Source organism: Acyrthosiphon pisum, chromosome A2 (assembly GCF_005508785.2).
Source record: "Acyrthosiphon pisum isolate AL4f chromosome A2, pea_aphid_22Mar2018_4r6ur, whole genome shotgun sequence".
Lineage (NCBI taxonomy): Eukaryota > Metazoa > Arthropoda > Insecta > Hemiptera > Aphididae > Acyrthosiphon > Acyrthosiphon pisum.
Window position 1 is genome coordinate 101,813,443 of NC_042495.1, and position 13,899 is coordinate 101,827,341.

Below are 13,899 nucleotides of genomic sequence, written 5' to 3' on the forward strand. Positions count from 1 at the left end.
TTTAATACTTAAAATATAATTATAATATATCTATTAGGGCATTAGGAATACGGAGTATCTGACAAGCACGCACTACAATATAATGTCGAACACGGTTCTCTTACCAAATTTTTACGACAAATAGCGACAATAAATTCTAATCGTATATTCGTATGTGTTTATACTTTATATCATCCATAAATCATAATATTAGAAATACAATATCACAAAAACAAAATGCATTAACATAATATGTAACCAGTGGCGTATAGACATGATTTCTGAAAGGGGGTATCAAAAAAAGAAAATAACGTAGCTAAATGGGAGGGGGAAATATTGGAGAACCCCCCACCCACTCAAAACTTTTTACTTGGGCAGTAAAATATTTAACAATGAGGAACAACGTATATGATTTGAATTGATTCAAAATGCACATCAAACACAATACGGAAGATTAAAAACTCCAAAGAAATAGTTTCGGGGGCCAAAATCCCCCTCCACGCACCCCTTCCCCTATTTGCGCCAGTGCTATAATAGCTGCTGTAAGTACGAATGTACGATATATATACATAAAAATATAAATACATAACAACTATTTATAATAAGAGCACCGCGAACTATATATTATAATATTTTTTTGAACAAACGTCACACTTATGCACACGCGTTCGCAACGGATCTGCGTGCAGCGTATAATATGACGTCTATATCGGCTATATTATTATATAATAATAAATAATAATATGAATTCCGCTTTGGCCCGCGCGCGTGATGCTTTCCGTGACGACTAATAAAATAACAAACAACGGAGCTGTCGACTTTGGTCTTTGACCGATTTCGCGTATATTGCGTGCGATTTCGTTTTAAAATTCAAACTCGGCGCTCGATCTGACCTCGCTGCAAGTTCCCCCGCGAACGGTATATAAATATATATATAATATAATGTTTATATTATATACGTCCCGCGGGGGCATCGTCCCGCGGAGTAGTTTATATCATTATATCATATCATATAATATTATGTTGTGCTTTGCGCGACGTGAAATAAAGAGGGAGGCCGTGTATCGCAAGCAATTTAAAAATCGTTAATCCTCCGAACGCTGTCCCGAATTTTTACGCGTACCGTATTAGACTTTATACATCATATTATAGCAGTCGCGTATATTACTATGGTTCGCGTGCCAATGCGTTTAGCGTGTCATCCTGTTTGCACCTACACCTACGTGTATTATAATATAATGTCAATGTACAATAGTCAATCGTATATATAAAACCAGTATATTATATATCAATATAGTGCGTAGGTATTATTTTATATGATAGAAGACTGCATCGTTACAGACACCTCGGGCTTTCTGTTCTGTGTGCGTTTTTCAGGTGGTTGAGTATCTCGCGCGGATGAGTTTTTTATATTGCCAGCTGCTATCATGATGCCGCTGCAGTATAACCGCCAAGACCGCGCATTGTCTGAATTCCATATTGGCATACCATTTTCAACCTAAAAAAAATTGATGTAATCAATGTTTTATCAACTCGCATGAACCGAATAAAATGATGTGTATCGAAGCGATCGATAATAATGTTATTATTTACAATTTTACAAATTATTAAATAACTTAATAACCAATTGATTTTTCTCTATTTTCACATTTTTTTTTTCGTTTCTACTCTATTATTTGTGTAGGTATATTGTTTTTTACTGTAATTTAATTACTCCCTATTTCCCACATAAGCTTTAGCTCGTAAGAGAGGCATAATATCATTTAATTGTATTTTTAAAAAAAAAAACTGTATCATATACTTTTACTTTTATAATTTATTATGATAAAGTTCAAAATATTTATATATTATACATTATATAAGTGATTCATATAACATATTAATACATATAATAATAATATGCATTTAACATTTAAAAACAATAGTACCAAGGTATAGAGGTATGAACACATACCGACATAATCAATTTGGTTCGTGTAATTAAATAATAATAATATGTTTATTGACGCCCGCATTTAGGGCAATATAGGCAGAGTACACAAAGAAGCGAGAGCTTTTACAATATATACATTTAACTTGAGAATTTATAAATTGTAATATAATTATATTAATTATTTGATTAATTGATCGCTGAAAATCGAGCTGAAAATAATCTCTATACCTAGATAGTTATGTTATTTTTTATAAAAATTATAAACCCGAAGCGTAATAGGTATAACTTATAAGACTTTTAAACACATATAAACAATATATTTTTATGAGTGGAAAAAGATAGTCTTGGATCGGATGTAAAAAATCGGAACTAACCGCGTCAATACATAATACATCCACTAAGATTTTGGAACAAATAACACTGCCACGATAGTTAATACTACGCTATACTATACCCAATGAAGTTGCATGCATTAACCTCGTATACTCAGAAGAGTAGCGATTTAAGTGTTCATCGGGCACAAAACGGATTTATCGCTAAACATCCGCGAGTCAATGCAGGATGAGATGGCGCTGCTGCAGCCGCGAGGGCCGCAAAACGAGAGATATAAAACACAATAATATTATCTTTAACATAATCGCGAAATCGTAAAACGCAAACGCAAATCTCTCGCACGACTCGTCCGTCTTGTCCCCCCCGCTAGATTTGATATCTTTTTTTACTAGTTTTGTTTTGTTTTGAATTTTTTTTACACTCATACTGTACATTTATACATATTGTACACGCCGCGATAAAGTCGATGGTAATATTATATATAATGGCTGCGCTGCAACCTCGCAGTATACAAATTTACCGCCCGAAAATAAAAAAATGCTGGCCCCCCACACGCGTGAATAATTTCGTACACCTATCTATTATAGTATACACATATATACGCGCTCCGCATACCTAGCCAGCCCATCTACCTTCAATATTATTATTGCCTATATATTATAATATAATTTGTTTTGGACTGATCGACAAAATCTATTGCGGGCTCGCCTCGGCGGTATTTACGCGTGTCGACGGACTAGTACATAATATAAGTATTATATTATACAGGGTGATTCATCCAGAATTCCAACACCATTTTTTACTTGGATAATGCAGTTAGTTATTTAAAATCTGATTTTTGGAATTTTTAAATATGCTTAAGACCATATTTTTAAATTATTGAGATTATCTTGTACCACTTAAGTTGGAGTGTCTAGTTCAGATGTATACGTCTATCTTTCAAGCGAGAATCCTTGTTTTCTACTATAAATTATTTAGCTGATAACTTTTCTGAAAAATTTAAAGTATCAAAATCAAAATTCAAACGAGTAGTTTTTGAGTTATTTACTTTGTGTACTAAGGAGTAAGGATAATAAGTCTATGGTAATCAGTTTTAATGATAATATGAAGGCTTACGGTGAGTTAGACATTTTATTGTAGTAATTAATATTCAAAATCAAAACCTATCAAAATGTATGTGTAACATTAAGCCATAATAGTACGATAAATACCAGATCCAATGCAAACATATTTTATATTTTTATAAAACATATTACAAGTGCGTAACGTAACAAATGTATGCTCTTCAGATAACGTTTAACTCCGTTGGTTTAAAAATTAGAGTAAATCGACGTATTATGAATTTTCACGATAACTCAGTTTTTAAGTGAGTTATGAGCATTTTTAATTTACACCATATTATATATGCATAACTTGCTAAAAAAATTGAACTAACGTCAAAAACCCAGATACAAACACAGATAATATGTTCTTAACATAAAGTTTCATAATAAGTCGATTCACTCAAATTTTTAAATTAACGGAGCTAAACGTGATCTGCTGATTGTAAAAATGGTATGTTACGCACTTATAATACGGTGACAACAAATGACCGTGTAGCGTCCTCTTAAGGACTATTGTCTATTACTATATAGAATTTTGAATTAGGTATCTATTAAATAATTTATAGTAAAAAATGAGGGGGGGGGGTTCTCATTAGAAAAACAGAAGTTTGTATCACAACGACGGGACACTCTTCAAGTAGGTACTAGGTAGTACAAAAAACCTTAAGAATTTGAAAAAATGAGCCAAAAGAAGATATTTGAAAAATTCCAAAAATCAAAATTTTAATAAAATAATTGTTTAAGGAAAAAAATGGGGATGCTTGGTGAAACACCCTGTACATCCAGGAGTACAGCGAGTAGTATAATAATATATGCACATTGCGCGCATAATAAATTATACTTTCTTCGCAACGATATTATAATAATATTATTCAATTACCACAGCGCTGCAATATCTATTATAAATATATATATATATATACTGCCGTTTTGCCCTACCCCGAAAAATAATTATCCCGTAACATATAGGTTTCTAAACGACCAACGTCAAAAATTGGACCAAAAAAGCGGTGCCAACAAAATACGGTGGCTGTTCAGTTTCGGCGGATTCGATATTTCACCGTCGGAACTTGAACTATATTATGTTTGAAGTCTCATCTAGAAATAACGCAGACCATCTAAACTAGGCGTGTTTTTTTTTATCGATTTCTTTGTGGTCCGTAGTGTACCACCGCTGCTCCTTAAATGTTTTTAAAATATGTTTCTATAGAAACTCCGAATTTATCAGAGCTGTTAATCTAGTCTAATATTAATCTTCGCGATTATACGCGTGCGTATAATATTAGGTAGATAGGTGCTTTAAATAATGTGCGTCGATTTATCGTTTGAAACCAATATTTGATTAATACTTCTCTACAACATTCACGATGCAATTTCAAACAGCTCGGAAGATCGTACAAAAATCAAATAGATTTGAAAATATCATCGTGATATTGTGATAAATGATAATAATGCTGATTGGAATCGTAAAATGTTAGGGTTAAATATCTGGACGTGGACGTTCAATTAGTGTATTTTTCAGTCTCAGTGTCTTCGTCACTATTAAACTACAATAAACATAATTAAAAACATTTGCTTCATAATATTACCTTCACCCACTGCGGGTTGTACATAGGCTAAAATATTACAGTTGAATCGCCGCTTTTAGATTTAATAAATCGAACGAGGGAAACTTAATCTATAATCGTACGCAAGTTATGTATCAATGTTCTAGTTGTAAACCAAGGTACGTATATGTTGTACAGCTGTATAAGTATCTAGTACTAAGACATCAAAAAAAATAATAATGAAATATAAATAATGAAATTGGTAAAAGTATTTATAATATTAATTCTCAAATTTTATTTTAGAATTAAAATATTCAGGAAAAGCTGACGTACAATCATGTTATAGTTATCTTAAATAGTTCAATATTTTCTTAAAATTTAATAGTATAAATTATTTTCCTCAAAATTTGAGCCTGAAGACTGAAGAGCATTTTGATTTTTGTTAGAAATAGTTAAAGGGAATAGGAACTTTTCATATTATAGCTAGTCGCAGCAAAGACCAAAGAGTCGAAAACAATCAACTTCTTTGGTGTAGCGTCTGGTAAATAATATAGTTATATATAATTACATGATAACTACTCTATAAGCATTTTTTATACATTTTATATGCATTTAATATTATTAGAAATAATTTTTAAAGCAGTCTCATTTAAAAGTATACCTTTTAAGCTTAAGTTTAAGTTTAAGGTTAAGCATTTTGACTAAACATTGGCATAACGAACTACGGAACAACTTTCAAATAAGTTTTGAAACACAATGGACTGTAATTTTCACACGAAATCTCAAATCATCTATTGAAAGCAACATTTTACCACCTGAAACCACCTCTTAACAAAATACACACCAATGACACGTCGGCGGCATGTGACCTATCACTGAATCAGTCTGTCGACGTGTTTGCTTGTTTTACATTTTAATTCAAATACATCATGTAGGTAGGTACGTGTAAATTATTGACATGCAATTTACGAAATGTCACAATAGTTTGACTTTAAAATCTCACACGCGAGCAATTTACGTTGTACTAGAAATCTAATAAAACCAATCAACATCGTAATAAACAATTTATTATTGGTAGTTGAAAATGCTCGAGTAGTTTGGTTGAAATTAATGATTCAAACAGAAATGTGAACAATTTATGGTATAAAAATAGAAATAGTCGATGAAATTATATATTTCTATTTTATGCATAACCTAAGACAGAAAAAACCTAATACAAAATTTTAAATTTTAATCATGAGACATTATGAATTATGATGAGATGCCCTCTAACTGCTTAATACCTGCGCAACTATGATAAAGTAAAAAATGTTGAATTTTAGTTTTAATATTGCTCCTTAATCAAATTCTATCAAGAATTTCGTATATTTTTTTTCAAAAGACATAATAAATCTGACATAAATGAAAATAAAATAGATCAAATTTCGACGAATATACCTTTATAGGCTATAATATATACTTGGCTACCTACACATTACTTTCAAGTATTTTGTATTTAATTAAATTATGTATACAGATTTATGTAAATATAAGTAGGTACATTATATTATAAATCATATATGTTTTAAAACGTTAAAATAAAATATCCGTGTGTTCTGTTGCTGTAACTTGTAAGAATCTAAAATTTTCTCTTTATACTTCTCTAAAAAAAGAAAAGAAGAAGAGACAGAAAAAAAGTTTTATTTTAAATTATTCCGAGTGGACAGAGTGTAAGTTATTAGTTTTACAATGATGTATGTATTTTGTCTGCTAACTATTTCTATAGCAGAATAAGTGCTCCAAAAGTTTCATATAATATAACTGCTCATCTTGAATCATATACTCGTATATTATGGATAGATACTACTTATATAGTTATATACATAACATATATAAATATATAATATTATCGCATAACTGTACGAGCATATAATAACACATTTTATATACTTTCAAAATATTAGAATATTAGACATATAGACTATATAGTATTGTGTTTATTTTACACATTTAGTATTGGGCGCTATTTAAATACGTTAAAACTTCTGAATTTTGAAAAGTAAAGACAATTGTAGATTATTTATTGAATTTTTAATAAATATAATATAAGTAGGTATAATTAAAAAAATTAAACTTTTAAAAACTACCAATCAACAACCTATAAATAAACTATAAAATAATTAATGTATGGTAAACCTGCTTTGACCTAATTCTTATGTTGTTATATGTATATTTTAATTTTAAAATAGAAAATTAAATAAAAATATTAATTTTAAAAATGTAGAATTTCAAACTAAAGTGATCATCATTTTTTCGTTTTATAATTGCATAACTATATAGTAGAGAAATAATTTTCGGAAAATATTATCCTCTCTATTTTATAATTTAAATTATGTGTTTTTATTGTTTTTACTTATTCTAATACAACAATATAATCCTTAGTATGTCAATTAATATTCTTTAACCTTCCAATTAAGTATTTATATAAATTATATATTCTACTATCGAATCATACAAATCACGATTCGTTGAAATTTCTCACTCTTGATTATATGCATAGACATTAGACATAATATATAATTACCCAACTATTAATTATTACTTAAGTGTATTGTATGCATAATTTTATTTATTATTTATTGATTTTATTATGCAACAATATTTTCAACCTTTTGCTGCAGACTTTAATTTTTTAAATATGCGTTTTCAATTATAGATACATTTCTATGATATTATACCTACACATAATCGTGTGAAGGTTTGTTGGTTTTGTTAACTCGACATCTGCAAGCATAAATTATATGTATATAATATTGACTGTTATTGTAAGAACAAAATGAAAATTTGATATAAATAACGATAGTATATTTTTGTATATGCAAATAGAAAGTTTTACACAAAAATATAATTTACAATTTTAATTAAGAAGAATCCTGAACTGAACTAGAAAAGCTTATAAAAATATTTAAATCACCTCTAAAAGCGAAAAAATAATAATTAATAATCGACCCGTTTTTGTAGAAAGTTAAATAAGGAAAAATATTTTAGACTATTCGTTGCTTCCTATATTAATTCCGACGAAATATATTTTTTGTTCGTTTAAATTAATAATGCAATATATTTTAATTAAGGAAAAAAGTGCCAAGAAGCAATAATAATATTAAATATGGTGTCAAAACATGTAGGTATTATATACGCAAGTATAGTATAAAATATTATTCTTTTCATTTTTATCCCAAGCATTGTTGAAAAAAATTCCTGTGAATATTACAAGAATTTGCATATGCGGCACATGCTAAATAAAAATGAATGTATCGTATAAACCGTTTCTAAAATATGATTCAAACTACAAATATACCAACTGTTATACTGTAAAATATTATTATATACGTTATGGGGTTGCCTTGGAAGGATCCTCGAGACTTTGGCTCAACATTTTATTTGGAACGCTTTATTATACTGCAGTATACTGAATAATCGAATATATATATATCATTTGTTTTTTGTTAGAACTGAACATGCACTTCCGCACGAAATTGAAAAATAAAAATATAGTCACACAAAAATAGATTTAAATCCGCATTAATTTAGTGCGTCTAATATTTTATAAATCATTGTTAAAAAAATATCTATAATTTCGAAGAGACTTGGAGTAAGTAAAATAATATTATGACCAAACGAAAAGGGTTGAACAATTATTATCGGGCACACACACGCACACAAAAAAAAAATCGAGCCCCAAATTATAGTGATAACTTCTCTATACCCACCCTGGTTTATTGTGATTAATGTGACTTATACATGGGTAGGTATTATTTACCTACAATTATTATCGATAAGATAAATAGTGTATATAACTTATCATTAGATCAATAAGTGTTAATGGATTTTTATTGTTATTCGATATTTCGATTCGATTTGAACTATGTAGTAGTGTAGTACCTAACCTAAAATTGAGGTTCTTAATTAGAGGTGAGGTCAGATTAATTCTATAACATAATGGACGAATTCTTCACGTTTCCGTGTTTCCGTGTTTCCTTGAAATAACCAGTAAAGATTTTTGTGTACCTTTTTACAGATAAATGATATTTGAAAATATTTAAGTAGGTATTATGTTTATTTAGTTTTTTACGAGCGTTGTATAAATTACACACTCACGACTCCGGTCATTTATTTCAAACTAATTTATTAGTTTACAATTATTTAAAAAATTTATAATAATTATTAACCAATCAATATATTCAATAGATGACTTAAAAACGTTCCGATTGCATTCCTATAAGTGCATTATTATTAAAAAATGTATTTGGTTTGCAGGTGCGTGAATTGCATCTAGATATCTAATTAATCAGAATATCCTTGTAAATAATCTGCCTAGATCCCGAGAACTTAATAATAATATTCCTAATGAGGAATAATAGATAGATACCTTATTCAGTACAACTTTTATGGTTATTCAATACGGTCTTGTGCACACTATATACGTACAATCGAGCCAATCGTAACTGCACGATGTTTAAAAGAATATTAATCCTGCAACAGGCAACGCTCATGAGAAACTATAAGTAGCAACTCTATAGTTCTATAAATATATTATATCTATATATTATAAGACCATCACAATTGCAATAAACTCGTATAAAATATTTCCAAAATATGAAAGATAGATATTGCTATATGATATATTATGAAATATAACAAATTCAATTAAGTGAAGTGAAAAAAAAAAACCATGAATACTCAATAGACTATTATAGACAATAAACATCACCATAGTCCATAGGGTGCTAACAATTAAAACTAACTAAAATGGTGATTAACGTGATTCGTAATATAAACAAAATATGGATTATTATATTATTATGATCTTAATTTAATTTTGATCTTACCCCGATAATGGTGTCATTAATTATTTGGCCGTAAGTCACCCAAGATTGTTTGATACTCTTTGGGTGGGTACAAAATAACATTAAGGCTCTTCCTTCTTACCAATGTCGTATCCAGAGCACGAAGCTATATAATATTAGTAATTAGTATATTACAGATTTATACACTATTCTAGTCATCTGGCTACACATTTACCCAGTCTTAATCGTGGTTTTCGAGAAGGCGACATAGAATTCCACGACTTTTGTCAAAATGTGGACGACCAAGACGTGATGCGATCAGGGTTCTTATATAATATATTATTATATACGTTATTTCTTTTGGTCCAAACCGATAAGAAATCAAAAGCTCCGATCGATCCGATTGGCGGCCGCCTTTCTTATATAGCGGTTAAGCCAGAAATCCTGTTTGGCTCAATATATATATAGCTGTTGATTTCTATTTTTATTACGTTTACAATAGATATAAAACCAGAACAATAAAAATACTTCTTATCTGATTTTGCCTTCTGGTATTGGTGTTTGATTTAAAATCATAAATTATTTGTCGTTTTATTAAAATAAATATAATGTGTGTAAAAACTAACAATAAACAACAGAATTTCCGAGTATGAAGAAAAATGATTTTTGAAATTTTCAAAATAATTGTAATTTACACTATTACAATTTACGATGTCACATCGGCACCAATGCATCGCAATAAAATGCTGAAAGTAATTAAAACAACAACGAAATAATTGGATTTGGAACTTTGAAAGTAAAATTTACAATATGGTTTATAAATTATTAAATCATAATAAACAAAATAATATATATTTTTTTTTATTATGGTTGAACATATTATATAGCTTCAGGTCTTTAGCAAGAAGGGTCATTACTTATTAGCTTAAAACCGTAATTTGTAGGTATAGGTTAAAATAAGTAATAACCATAATATTATATTGACATTTTTAAATTTTTAATGTATAGGTACCTACGTCTACTTATAAGTATGTATTTCAAGTTTCAATATTTATATTATTCACTGCATGACGTTAAATCAATTGCCAAATCGATGGGTAAGGGGTAACTATTGTTTAAAAATAATATTATATTATATTATCTGTGTATTTAAATTTTTTGTGTTAATATTTTATAACATTTTCGTAGGAACTAAACACACTACCTGAACATATTATATAAATCAATGAAAATCCAACCGGTATCCAATAAATTGTAGGTCACACATTGGACCGGTGCTGAAACAAATTATGTAATATACATGTATTGAACATAATAATATAATACTTGTATATAATATATTATAAGTACTATTCATTAAGGTTTCTAACTATACTATTTAAAATATTATAAACTAGTTATAATAATTAACATTTATAATTATTATTTTATTTACCTATAACCCTGCGTTATAACTTATATTATATTATAATTAGTTTCAATATACATAGTATAAAGAGTTATAGTTTATCGCTTTTTTTTTTAATGTCAAGTCAGTTCTCGACTCTTCGTTCTAAATATTTTAATGCAATCAATTACTCAACAGAAAATATTTGCCATATACTGATTATGGCAAACACAAGGGTTGTGTGGGGATGTGCAGAAATCCCACGACCGGCCATGGGCATATATGCCAATAATAGGCGGGGGGCTTGTAAACATCTCTTTATTTAGATGTTAAATTATTATATCTATGGTTATTGGTTACGTAAAAATGTTATAATCTGCTATGGGTGTTTTAAAAGGAATCCGCGTATAATTCTATGTAGGATATAATATTGTTATTAATTACGTCATATCGTACAACAGTACGTGTAATATTATAACAATTGTTAGTAATGCACTAATGCTTACCCAGCCTACGTACACATTTGAAAATGTTATGATATTCTATAATTAATGTTTCACAATATTAATATGACCTAGATGGCTAGATGTATTCAAATTTCAAAACGAATACATTTTTAAGTAACGTTTTATAATGTGGATAAAAAGAACATAACGTTTAACATTTTAATTTCTAACGCATAACAAATTTCAGTTATTAACGGGATATAATTTATATTATTAGTCCTGTATACAAATATAATGTTCGTACACATAATATTATACTGTTATTATAGCATTATAATATTATGATAAGTAGTACCTATTTGAAGTTTAAAAATTATGAGTAGCCGAGTAGGTGCATTTAACTAGACACTGCAGCGCTCCTGCAATTAGCCCGCACTTGTATACTATATTAAAAATTAAATACACATTTTATGAAAGTCATTAGTTTAAACGAATATTTATACATGATTAATGAACACAAATCCAATGACTGCAAACAGCTTTTTATTACTTTTATTACTTATATTCTGATTATAGGCGTGTATAAGTATAATTCAAATACAACTTTGCGTTTTTTTTTCTTTATTATTATTTATTAATATTCTTTTGGTTTTCATTAAATAATCAATATTTCAATAACTCACCGTGGACCTAATTTCTGTATACATTAAATAATTAATTCACCTTGGCTATAATAATATATCAGCCTCGACCTGCCGACTCAAACCATACAAGCCCACCTTCTAATTCTGAGACGGGCCTACTTTTTTTTTTCTGTTGTTACCAAATATTATAATTATACCCTTTATTGGTTACGTTATCGCTCGGCGACGTGTTTAAAAGAGTTACACGCGAAATCTTCACCGTTGAAAATAATTGCAAACAATCGTACAGACAAGTGCGCATGATGAATATTTTCATCCATAATTATCGTATACCTACGATGTAGGTATATATGTAATACAATTTATGTCAAATTGAAATCATAAAAAAAAAATAACACGTAAAATGTGATGGAAAAAAACAACTGGCATCAAGTTTCTTTTCATAATAATAGTATAATATTAAACCGTGCATATCAAACACGTATGATGGTTTTGAAATTCCCTATACAGGTTATGTTATTTTTCAATTCCAAACACAAAATTATTACACGTGAATTTAAACATAATAGATAAATCATTATACATGTATATTGTAATACATGTAAAAACGAAGTCGAAGAGTATATTTTTTTTCGATTGTGTAAACCCGTCTTTAAGGAGGTTGAACTATACATTGTATACATAATATATACCTATAATATTATTATAATATAAAATTATATTCGTGCATACTATAATATGCAATAAATTTTGGTTTATTAATTTTATAACACAAACTTGTAACATCGTCGCACTATCGCAGTTAATAGGACACGTTTGCAACTAGCAAGGCATTAAATAATTTAAAAGAAAATAAGTTTATCTTAAAATATATAGACGCGTTGCCGCCTTGAACAGTTGAACATTATTATATTGTTCATATTTCCACCACTTCAAAATAAAATCTTCGTGGGTGCCTAGTTTTTAAACGTCCGATAAACCGATCATTCGCCCTGTAAATTTTACCGTATGCAAAAATGTACTAAAGCTCGTACACAATTTTTAATTGCGTATTATAAAAATACATGCTAAATTTATAAACTTCTTTTATACGCTCCTTATACTTGTATTTTTACAGAGAACTCTGTTCTTTCTTTTATGCACTCGCTGTGCTGTATTTGTATCTTCTCTCGGCATTTCACTACAATATATTTCAGTAATCCAGTGGGGTTTTTGCAATCGGCAAAATGCTCCAGTGCACAACCAACCACCGTACCTATAGCTCATAATAAAATATATTACAATATGCTATTATCACTCATACGAGGGCGTAGTTTAATATGTGCGCTAAGATAATATGTTATACCCATCTTACACGTTTTGGTGTAGTAAAAACAAGTTCACACGCGAAGATGAGTGATTTTATGACTTAAATATCAAACATTAAGTAGGTAAGAAAACAAAACATTTAGCCTTTTTATGATTTATTTAATCGCTTGAAACAAATTTCTTTTGGAGTTTTGGATATATCAATAATCGGTGGCAGCAGAGGATTAGTGTTGTTCACACACAGCCTACTTTGCTGTTGGTTGTTCACAAAAAAATAGGTAAATTATGTCTACGGTTCTAAAATAACTTGCAAAATAATTACTATGACAAATTTTAAATTATATTAATAATGTGACTATACGGATCCGACTACCCGAGTGAAACTTGTCACTC